Below are 7,589 nucleotides of genomic sequence, written 5' to 3' on the forward strand. Positions count from 1 at the left end.
CCTTGGGATCTTCTCCAGTAACCCTCAGGTACCGAGGTGAGGCTAACTGACCTGTAGGTCCCCAGCTCCTTCATCATTTTAAAGAGGTGTGCAACGTGGGCCAGGTACCAGAGGACGGGAAAAGGTCAGTCTCCTAGGACTTCCTATACATCACTGCCAAGGGCCCCAAGAGTTCCTTCAGGCCCCTGGGATGAAGCTCCTCTGGCCCTGACTTGAACTCTTTCAGAACCACCAGAAGCCCCAACTGTGTCTCTCACTTTGTCCCCCCCGCTTGTCCCCTTCCTCACCCAAATCATCCTAGTTTAGATGTCTGGCTGCAGCTTGATTTTCTTTTGTGATGATCGAGGCAAAAGTAGCTGCTGTTTACAGAGGAACCACAGCTTCTTCATCCTTCTTTTCTGGCTGACTTGTGTTCAGGCTATAGACGCTCTTCTTGTCTTTTATCATTCCTCACCAGGGGCAGCTTGTTCCTCAGCTTTGCCTTCCTGACTTTGTCCTGCAGGTTCTTGATGTTTCCTGGTGTGTGTCCTTGGTGGCCTACCCATTCTGCCACTGCCTGTTGCTTTCTTTTTTGGACTCCAGGCATCCTCAAAGCTCTGTGTGCAGCCACATTAGTCTCTTGCCATTCTTGTGCCTCCTTTGTGGTGGGACCATTTCTTGTTGGGTTTCCAGTACCGTGCCCTTACCCTTCAGTCTGCCTTCCCCCTGTTCACCTGGCACAAGGAGTTAAATCAACCTTTTCAAAATCTAGTATCCAGGTGCTGGCCTGCCTTCCCCATCTCGGGGTTTGGATTCTGGCAATGGTTGTGACAGGGTATCCTGCTGTGTTAGCACTTAGGGGACCAAACACGCTTCATGAGCTAAACCAGAGGTTTCACACTAGAAGCCAGAGTGATGCAAAGATCCTGCACTGCTGTGGCCTCATGCAGTCCTTGCAGCAGAGGAATTACTGCCATTTTCCAGTAGTTCAACAACAAGGCAGCTCAGAGCTAGTGTCTCCAAAGTCCTCGGGCAGGAAAGACTGAGAACCGCTGACTTGAGCCTGCTCCCAACTGTGCTTGTTACAGGTTTTCCCAGGCCTGAGGGGCTTCAACTGCAGTCCCTCGTGCCCCTCATCTATGCAAGAGTACCTCACTTCCATGGGAATGGCAGCCAGGCAGGTGCCCCCAGCCCTGCCCTGAGCAAGAGGGTATATTACTGCAGCATAAGGATCTCTACAAGGGAGGAGAGAGACCAGCCTGGGGGAAGAATCACAGCCCTCCACTGCACCTGAGCCAGGGGCAGTGGCTGGCATGTGCCCTGCTGCAGTGGGCTCCCACCCCTGTATAGTAAGGGCTGCATGGGGCTGAGGCTTGTCTCTGCTGGGGTAGGGCCCCAGGCAGGATTGATGTTGTGCACATGGTGCCATGGTGCTTCTCCCTTGACTGCTCCAGCCCTGGGCTCTGTGCAAGGCTGGATGTCAGGCCCTACAGCCACTGCTGCCCGCCACCTACTGAGGCTCAAGGTGGGCCATGACGGGCTGGCCAGGGGCCATAGCATGAGCCCAGCCTGTGGCAGCAGGGCTCTAGCAGTGGGCTAGTTCCTTGTGGCCCCACAGCAGTGAGTCCCTGTCCTGCCTGCATGTCTGCTGCCCCCAGTGCTGCAGGGCAGCAAAGGGCAGGGGTGGGGAGGCAGTGAAGCATAGCAGCTGCAACACCTGCCTCTGTCCATGCATTCATAGATTTCCTAGATATTGGAGCCGGAAGGAACCTCGGAAGATGGAGTCCAGCCCCCTGCCCAAAGGGCAGGAAGTCAGCTGGGATCACAGGATCCCAGCAAGATAAGCATCCAGTTTTCTCTTGAAGGTGTTCAATGTAGGTACTTGAACCACCTCTGATGGCAGGCTGTTCCAGATCTTGGGGGCTTGGACAGTAAAGAAGTTCTTCCTTATGTCCAGCCTGGAATGGTCTTGAAGTAGTCTATGACCATTTGGCCTTGTTATCCCTTGGGGCACTCTGAACAAACGCTCCCCCAGATCCTGGTGGTCACCCCTGATAAATTTATAGGTGGCCACCAGATCACCTGAGCCTGCACTTTTCCAGGCTAAAGAGCCCCATGACTCTCAACCTGTCATCGTAAGCTCTGTTTTCCTGATCTCTGATCATGCGCGTGGCTCTCCTCTGGACTCTCTCAAGCTTCTCCATGTCCTTTTTGAATTATGGGGCCCAAAACTGGACGCAGTACTCCAGCTGCGGCCTCACCAAGGCCGAGTACAAGGGGAGAATGACGTCCCGGGATTTGCTTGAGAAGCATCTATGGATGCAAGCCAGCATCTTGGTTGCTTTATTAGCTGTACCATCGCATTGCAGGCTCATGTTCATCTTGTGGTCAATGATGACCCCCCAGTCCCTTTCTTCCATAGTGCTAGCCAGCGTAGCACTGCCGAGCCTATAAGGGTGCTGCAGGTTTTTCCTCTCAAGGTGGAGAACCTTGCATTTTTTCGTGTTAAACACTATCAGGTTCTTGTCCACCCATTTGCTGAGCCTTTCCAGGTCAGCCTGGATCACCCACCTGTCTTCTGGTGTGGATGCTTTGCCCCAGAGTTTGATGTCATCAGCAAACTTGGCCAGTCCACTTCTGACTCCAACGTCCACATCATTAATGAAGATGTTGAACAATATGAGTCCAAGGACAGCGCCTTGGGGGACCCCACTGGTCACAGGGCACTATGATGATTGACTTACATCAATTACTACCCTCTGGGTCCGACCACGGAGCCAATTTCCCAGCCAGCGGATCATGGGGGACCCAAGGCTACAATTGGCCAGGCAGGGGTGTAGCTGTGTGTTAAGGAAAGCTACGTGTCCCTGCAAGCTGATCTTGGCGACCCAGGGTGGATGACTGGAGACCCTCTGGGTTAAAATCCATGGGGAACACGGCACAGGGGACACAACAGTGGGAGTCTACTACAGACCTCCTACCCAAAGTCCTGAGCTTAACCAGGAGTTTGCCTGGGAGCTGGCTGAGGCCACATGCTCCAGGACCATGGTTGTCATGGGTGACTTCAATTACCCAGACATCTTGTGGGAGGATCACTCAGCAAAATCCAAGCGGTCGCAAAGCTTTCTCTCGTGCGTGGATGACCTCTACCTGACTCAAGAAGTCTATGGGCCAACAAGAGGCAAAGCACTGCTCAACCTGGTACTGGCTACAGGGGACGACCTAATCGGTGACCTAGTGATCGATGGGAAGCTGGGTGACAGCAACCACGAGCTGATCACCTTCACCATCTGCCGTAAAGCTGGCAAGTCAGTCAGCAACACAGAAGTCCTTGACTTCAGACAAGCCAACTTTGACAAGCTCAGGAAGCTTGTCAGTGAGGCCCTAAGGGACCATGACCCCAGGGAGATGAGGAGCAACCACTCTTCTTGAACTCCCAAGGGAGCGATCCTCAGTGCACAAGCTAAGTCTATTCCATCTCACAGGAAAGGCAGCAAGAGGGCACAGCAGCCCCCCTGGCTCTCCAGGGACCTAGCAGACCTCCTGAGGCTAAAAGGAAAGGCCTACAAAGGATGGAGGATGGGATTCACCTCCAAGGAGAATTATTCTGCACTGGTCCGGCCCTACAGGGAGCGAACTAGGAAAGCCAAGGCTGCAACTGAACTCCAACCACCTTTGAGCATCAAGGACAATAAAAAGTCCTTTTTCATATATGCAGGGAGCTGGAGGAAAAGCAAGGGCAACACTGGACCCCTGCTGAACCAGATGGGACAACTGACCCCCAGGAAAAAGCCAACCTATTAAATGGGTGCTTTGCGTCGGTCTTTCATCAGTCCCATGGGATGCCCATGTCCACTACAGGACAGGGAGGTCTGGGTGAGGGAGATCCCCTGCCCTCCATAAATGCTGACCTTGTGAAGAAACATCTTGAGAAGCTGGATACCTTCAAGTCAGCTGGCCCTGACAACCTACACTCCAGAGTACTCAAGGAGCTGGCAAGCGTCATAGCCCAGCTCCTAGCACGGATCTTCGAGAGCTCCTGGTGCTCTGGTGTAGTGCCTGAAGACTGGAAGGAGGTCAATGTGGTGCCTATCTTCAAGAAAGGGAGGAAAGTGGATCCGGCTAACTATAGGCCTATCAGCCTGACTTCTATCTCGGGGAAGATCTTAGAAAAGTTTATTAAAGAGGCCATCCTTAATGGACTGGCCGACACCAACATCCTAAGGGATAGCCAGCACGGGTTTGTTGCGGGTAGGTCTTGCTTGACCAATCTCATTTCCTTCTACGACCAGGTGACTTATCACCTGGACAAGGGCGAAGAGATTCATGCCATATATCTTGACTTCAAAAAAGCCTTTGATCTGGTATCCTATGATCACCTCTTCATAGATTTCATAGACATTAGGGCTGGAAGGGACCTTGGGAGATCGAGTCCAGCCCCCTGCCCAAAGGACAGGAAGTCAGCTGGGGTCATAGGATCCCAGCAAGATAAGCATCCAATTTACTCTTGAAGGTGTTCAATGTAGGTGCTTGAACCACCTCCGCTGGCGGACTGTTCCAGACCTTGGGGGCTCGGACAGGAAAGAAATTCTTCCTTATGTCCAGCCTGAAATGGTCTTGCAGGAGTTTGTGACCATTCGACCTTGTCATCCCTTGGGGCACTCTGATGAACAGACGTTCCTCCAGATCCTGGTGGTCACCCCTGATAAACTTCTTATAGGTGGCCATCAGATCACCCCTGAGCCTGCGCTTTTCCAGGCTAGAGAGTCCCATGGCTCTCAGCCTGTCATCGTAAGCTCTGTTTTCCTGATCTCTGATCATGCGCGTGGCTCTCCTCTGGACTCTCTCAAGCTTCTCCACATCCTTTTTGAATTGTGGAGCCCAAAACTGGATGCAGTACTCCAGCTGCGGCCTCACCGAGGCCGAGTACAAGGGGAGAATGACGTCCCGGGATTTGCTCGAGAAGCATCTATGGATGCACGCCAGCATTTTGGTCGCTTTACTAGCCGCAGCATCGCATTTCAGGCTCATGTTCATCTTGTGGTCAATGATGACCCCCAAGTCTTTTTCTTCTGTAGTGCTAACCAATGTAGCACTACCGAGCCTATAAGGGTGCTGCAGGTTTTTCCTCCCAAGGTGGAGAACCTTGCATTTTTTGGTGTTAAACACCATCAGGTTCTCGTCTGCCCATTTGAGCTTGTCCAGGTCAGCCTGGATCACCCGCCTCACCCGCCTATCTTCTGGCGTGGATGCTTTGCCCCAAAGTTTGGTGTCATCGGCGAACTTGGCCAGTCCACTCCTAACTCCAATGTCCACATCATTAATGAAGATGTTGAACAGGATGGGTCCCAGGACAGAGCCTTGAGGGACCCCACTGGTTACAGGGCACCACGATGAGTGACTGCCATCAATCACAACCCTCTGGGTCCGACCACGGAGCCAATTTCCCAGCCAGCGGATTGTAGTGGAGCCAAGGCCACAACTGGTCAGTTTGGCCAAGAGGTGATCATGGGATACCAGATCAAAAGCTTTTCTGAAGTCAAGATATATGACATCAATCTCTTCTCCCTTGTCCAGGTGATAGGTCACCTGGTCATAGGAGGAAATGAGATTGGTCAAACACGACCTGCCCGCAACAAACCCGTGCTGGCTGCCCCTTAGGATGTTAGCCTGGGCCAGTCCCTCAAGGATGGCCTCCTTAATAAACTTTTCTAAGATCTTCCCCAGGATAGAAGTCAGGCTAATGGGCCTGTAGTTAGCTGGATCCACTCTCCTCCCTTTCTTGAAGATCGGCACCACATTGGCCTTCTTCCAGTCTTCGAGCACCACACCAGAGCGCCAGGAGTTTTCAAAGATCCGAAGCCAAGGCCCTGCCAGGGCTCTGAGGTGCCCCAGCAGCCCAGGGCAGCAGTGCACATAGGGTATGGTGGGTGGGTGCTGCCTGGGGGGTGTTGGGCTGCAGAGCAGGAGCAGGACCATGGGGTTGCCTCAGTCCCTTGCTGGAGGGGTGAGAGGTTGTGTGCTCAGGCCCATCTCTGAGCACCAGGAGCCATGGGCTCCCTGGGCAGCAGTGGCCGGTTCAAGCATCCCCTGCCACCCTCCCACTGCCCTGCTCTTCCTGGGTGGGCTCAGGAAGGGAGCAGGGCAGAGGACACCCCTGCAGCCAAGCTGACTGCAGTATAACTGCACGTCTCTGGAAAGGGCCTCACAGTGCTGCCCTGGCCAGGAGACATGGGGCCAGGTGCCAACATTGGGCTGGGCCTAGCTGAGCCAGGCTGTCCTAGGCAGCAGTGAGTCTCCGCATGCAGCAGCAGGGGCGGTGGGCAGCACAGCATGGACACTACAGGGCCTGGGACAGGTGCGAGGACATAGCCAGGGCAGAGCAGCATGGGAGCTGCGGTGAGCAGCCAGCTGCAGGGCCCAACAGCCCCCGCAGCACGGGTGCAGCTCAGAGGGGCCGCCAGCAGCAGCCGCCACTGGGAGCCCAGGAGCTGCTTCTCTACAAGGTGTGGAGGCGGCCACAGGCACCAGTCAAGCAGCAAGGCCCAGGCGTGGCCCGGGGCCTGACATGGGTCATCCGCCTAAGGGCAGGGGCAGGGCTGTGCTGCTCAGTACTGCTGCATGTCACACTGCACAGTGATGAGGGGATTGCAGCAGGGTGATGAGCAGCAGCTGGCAAGGAGTACCCCCTGAGTGAATAACTAACTAAAGATTAATTATTAACACGGGAGGGAGGAGGAGTGGTCGTATCTGTGCTGTCCTTTGCACCCCCCAAACGCTGGCTTGACTGTTTCCCCGAGGAAGGTGCTGGGCACCGACACTCCTGCTGGGATTCAGCCTGGGTCAGGAAGGGCACAGGCACGGACCCTGCTACCCCTTCTGGTCTACCTACCACAGCCCGGGGGTGGTGGGGCTGGGGCACATGACCCTGAGCTGGGCAGAGTAGCTGCTGCTGGTGCTTGTGCTTTGGTGGGCTCAGGGGTGTTACAAGCCTCTGGCACCGTGGGCTGGGTGTGGGGTACTGGGGGAGGAGGCAGGAGCCAGTTCACAGCCCTTCCCCATCACCTTCCCACACCAGCCAGGACATGCACCACGTGACATCCCGGGCTCTGAGCACAAGGTTGGCCTGGCTTGGCCATGTGCATCACCTCCGAGCCAGGGCCACCACAGACTGGGGGTGCCCCACGGGTTGGATCCTGGTGACCCCAGCTTAGACAAGCACCTGAAGCAGGGGCTTGGCTTGGGCCCTGCCTGCCTAGAGCAGGGGGCAGGCTCCAAGGTCACGCTCCCAGGGGGCAGGTCAGTAGTAGGTGGCTGGGTCCCAGATCCCCTGCTTTTTTCCATAGATTTTTTTCATAGACATTAGGGCGGGAAGGGACCTCAGGAGATCATCGAGTCCAGCCCCCTGCCCAAAGGGCAGGAAGTTAGCTGGGGTCATAGAATCCCAGCAAGATAAGCATCCAATTTACTCTTGAAGGTGTTCAATGTAGGTGCTTGAACCACCTCCGCTGGCAGACTGTTCCAGACCTTGGGGGCTTGGACAGTAAAGAAATTCTTCCTTATGTCCAGCCTGAAACAGTCTTGCAGGAGTTTGTGACCGTTTGACCTCG

Source organism: Crocodylus siamensis, chromosome 5, assembly GCF_052110815.1.
Source record: "Crocodylus siamensis isolate JL-2025a chromosome 5, ASM5211081v1, whole genome shotgun sequence".
Taxonomy (NCBI): domain Eukaryota; kingdom Metazoa; phylum Chordata; order Crocodylia; family Crocodylidae; genus Crocodylus; species Crocodylus siamensis.